The sequence below is a fragment of the Brassica oleracea genome, chromosome C4, assembly GCF_000695525.1.
Source record: "Brassica oleracea var. oleracea cultivar TO1000 chromosome C4, BOL, whole genome shotgun sequence".
Classification (NCBI taxonomy): Eukaryota; Viridiplantae; Streptophyta; class Magnoliopsida; order Brassicales; family Brassicaceae; genus Brassica; species Brassica oleracea.
In genome coordinates this window covers 41,100,117-41,104,792 of record NC_027751.1, presented here as the reverse complement: position 1 = coordinate 41,104,792, position 4,676 = coordinate 41,100,117, and positions in this window count along the sequence as shown.

The following is a 4,676-nucleotide window of genomic DNA, read 5'->3' as shown; positions in this document are numbered from 1 at the left end:
GAAACATTTGCGGGGGAGTTTGGAATGTCCTTCACAGGAGCCAAAATGGGAGGCAGAGCACACCCAATCACAGGCGGAGGGTTGACTTCAGCAACGGTCTTAGATGATGGAACTTGTTCACCAACTGGTGATTCAGGAGAATTTGAGGAAGAGGCCAAATCAGCAGGCGCCTTAGATTGAGCGTGTGGAAAAGGACAGCGCAAGGGATGATGTCCAAATTCTTCACAAATATTACAGTGCGCTGGCAGTTTTAGAATTTACTGCAAAAAACTACCACCGACCCAAGCTTATCTTTGACTCGAACAGAAGTTGGCTTCGCTGTGGCTAGCACAACTTCAACTCTGAGCTTTGTAATGCCATTTGTGAAAGGCTTAATTGTTGGGAATTCCGATTGAACTGAGTTCCCCAGACAAGAAGCAATCGTACTAAAGCCGTCAGTTGATCAGAGATCCTGCGGGATGTGCCGAACTAGGAACCAAACAGGAGGTGAGACCAGCTTTTGAGAAACTAGATTCGATGTGGGAGACCAAAGTGAAGGTGTGAAGGAACAATTTCCGGATTGCCAGTAGCCGACTTCAATGACCCAGTTCCTAATAACTTCACACGGAATATAAATGAGATAAGTTCTCTTCGAATGATGTTTGACTGTTATCCTTCCTTGTTTCCCCATATAGGGTTTAGATCTGCGAAGACCTTTGCCGGAGAAGGAAGATCTCCATGGAAGACCGCAACAATGAAGTTGTTCCAGCGATTTGTAGAGGTGAGCGTGATTGATTCTGGCGCCTGAATCGTAGTAATGCCATCCTCTGAAATAGTAGGAGTTGAAACACGTGAGAGATTCCAGTGAGCAGATTTCAACTTTGAGATCTATGTTTGAGGAGCAGCTGGAGTCACCAAAGGAAAAGTTGAAGTTGAAAAAGTTGAGACTTTTTTCACGGGGAATATCTGCTGTGGGCAGATCTGAACAAAAGAGACTTGGACGGAGAGGGGACGAGGCTGGATCTGAGAGTGGAGAAAGACCTTGGATGCAAAGGAGATCTGACGGAGCAGCAGGAAGATCTGGCGGAGCCGCAGGAGGATCCGGAGGTTTCAGAGTCATCGAAGAAGGGGGGGGAGGTCGGGAGTTCTCATCGGCGAGCGTGCGGCTTCGCCGACGGCTTGGATTTGCTTTTCACAATCGCACTTTCGGGTTATTGTTTCAGAGTAAGTGTGTGCCTTTTTGTTTCCTCTTCATGTTTGTTTGTTTTGCTTTGTTTAGAATGTGTTTCAAGATCTGATTTTTGACAACTAATTTTACTTCTAAAAGAATAGAAAAAATACACCTAACAATAAAATAAAAGAATATGAATCTCAAACATTATCATCAAACCAAAAAATTACCTATGATAGTTATAATAGAGGTCGGAAGATATTAATCTATTCTATTAAAAAAGAATCACTGTGAAAAAATCTACATATACAAGATTGTTTGAACTATTTCCTAAGAGTTAATAATTTCATTGTCCTACTTAAATTTCTCCTAAAAATATATTTTCATATTTTTTCTGATTTTCTTTAGATATTATAAGTGTGCAACTCCTATATTTATGGTAACTACTATATTACATTCTATAAATCTCACCCCTTGATTATAAATTTCTCCATTTAGTTATTGATATCACATATACGATTTACTAACCAACATTTTTTCGATGCAATAATATATAAACTCGTGGGTCCATAGACTAATCTATTATGTATGTGACCATATATATATATTATATAATATTTATTTTAATTCTTAAATTCATATCTATATAAAACGAATGGTATGATGCATATCACCATTAAATAATACATGCCATTTGAATTAAAACAGTCTGGTAAGTAATACATGTATTTTTTAAAAATGAGTTAATGAAGTATGATAAATAATTATCACAAAATCATGTTTTACTATAGAACCGATCAAACTTAGTAGTATATTATATTATTTTCAGTTCATAAAAACGATATTAACATATAAGTACTGGACAAATTTGAAAAAATGCATATGAAGTTAGTTAAAAATTATCCTCGGGCCAACTTATTTAATTGAGTTTTTACTATAATTCAGATACAACCACTTAAACTATATTATGGAAAATTAAAAAATACAAATAATTTAGAAAATATTGCACCATATTCTCTCTTTTTTTTATAAAAAAATAAGTTGACTTGATTTTTACTTATGAAGCACAATTACTAAAATCCAAAATAATGATTAGTATTTTTTTTTGGGCAACAAATAATGTTTAGTATAAAAGATGCTCAAATACAAGTCCACTTTTGTAATTCAGTTTAAATAACAAAATAAGTTTACAAATATAATTAGGTCCATAATTAATATTTATATTATTTAAGTTTCAAGCTTGCAGTTTTCTGCGGGTTATTCAATCATATATTATATATTAAACACATTGAGATTGATATAAACTCTTCACTAAGTTTGGAATATCTAAGTTAATCAAGATTTTTCTCTTTTGAAAAAGTATTAACCCCGTGTTTCAAAGCTTGATTCAAAAGTTTGAATTGAGTTTTGAAAAAATATCATCCAATTTATATGGGATTTTATCGGGTCAACTAATATTGGATAGCGGGTTAATGATATTTTTTACGTTTTTACTGATTTTTATATATAAGGTTTTAACAAAATTCAGACCAGATTTATATGAATTACCTGATTTTCTTCAGAGACTGTAGGTTTGGTTCGGGTATGAAAACACTTCTAAAACTATTAAAAGTTCTACAATATATATACTATTAGATTAGCCCAAAATCTGCCAAGTAAATTTTTTGTCTCATCAACTCAATAAATATAACTCTTACAAAATACACACAAAATGCAACGATGACGTTGTAACATAAGAATACACAAATAAAATCTAAAATAAACTATTTGATAAATTATATAATTTTAATCTAAAATTCTTTTACTTTTTCGATATAATAACACTTTATAACTTAATAATATACTTCAAAACATGAAAACCAAAATAATAATTCATATCAAACAATATTCTTAATCGGAAAAAAATCCGCGCTTTTGAAGCGCGGGTCAAAATCTAGTATAAACTTATTTATAAAACCTTTCTTGTTCTCAGTAGATAGTTAGAAACATTTTAATCTTCCGTGTACGTTTTATTTTTTTTTAAATGAACATGGGGTAATTATTCATTCTGAGACTTACATAGTTACATAAGCTAAAGTATTATTTTAAATATGCCGTTGTATGCCAACCCTGTAAAAGAGTGATTCCAAGTAACCGCATTTTTTTTGTTGTTGAAATGAGTGACCGCTTATTACCAAACAATTAATAAGAAAACTAAAATACTGTGCTACTAGAAGTCTAATTGGCTTACTACAGTTAAGTTAATCATATATGTAAGAATATTTCTGTACAGTTTACACATTTACAATTACAAATAATGAATAAACCTCTACATTGATATAATAACAGAACCATAATTTTGAAGACTCGAAAAAGTTAAGTCATTGTGTGTTTTTACCAGAGTACACAAAAAGAACAAACCCATTATGTGTTTTTTTCAGTTTCAATAGTCTGCTCACATTTATGGGAAATTAGGTCCAATAACCTAAAAACAACTATAATTCACCAAATAACCTAAATCTATCATCTCTGCTCCTTTCTCTTTGTATCTCTCTTTACCATCTTACTGCAAATCTAATTTTCTTTTTCCTTTTGGTTATTTCACAAATAAATCAGACATTTATTCGTATATTATAGAGGGATTTTCAGTTGGTTAGATTAACAAGATGTCAGTGTTAGAATCTTAATTAGTTAGTTAACCACATATAGTTAAGTCGATTCATGTGTAATCCTATGATAATTGTTTTTCATTTCATTTAGTTAGTCTCTTGTGACAGTATTTACTACCTATATTCCACATATATTTTAATTAAATTTATGTTAAGTCAATTTCTACTTCATAATTTTGATGAAACACTAACAAAGGTTCTCAATTTAGGAATTTTTTTCAGCATATTCAAATAAAGATTAACTATGTTTTATTGTGCTGATGTTCGTTTTCAATCATATATATATATATATATATGTATACTGTCAACAGAAAAGATTTATAATCCATAATATAAATTTGTGCCGCTATCTCTTTTTTTTTTTTGCTTTAATGTGCCGCTATCTCTTACTATTATGTTATCGTATCTACTTATGTTGCCATCTCTTACTATAAAATTTTCACCAGTCAGAGACAAAATAAATTCTGAAAATTGTTGGAACAAATTGGAAAAATTCTTAAACGAAGTCCTAGTTTAAGAAGTAAAAAAGAAACAGTACGGCGTTGTTATAGTGATTTCTATTTTACTTCGTGAGATAGCTGTTTATTCTCGTTGTGGGTATTATATGCCTTATAATGGGTGTTGTAATTCTTCCATGGGATCGTTGTATACTCTTTGTGGGCTCATTTTTTTATCAGGTCATATAATTGTTGGCCGACAAAAACGTATAGAAAAGTTTGCAAAAGGCTATAAAACGTAGAAAAAAATAGCCGACATGGGACACACGAGAGGGCTATCACGGGGGAGCAACGTGGACCAACATGATAGAAGAGCTAAATAATAGTCCCCAAATTGTAACATTGACATGTTTCTTTTTTTCCCTTATATATAAATATATC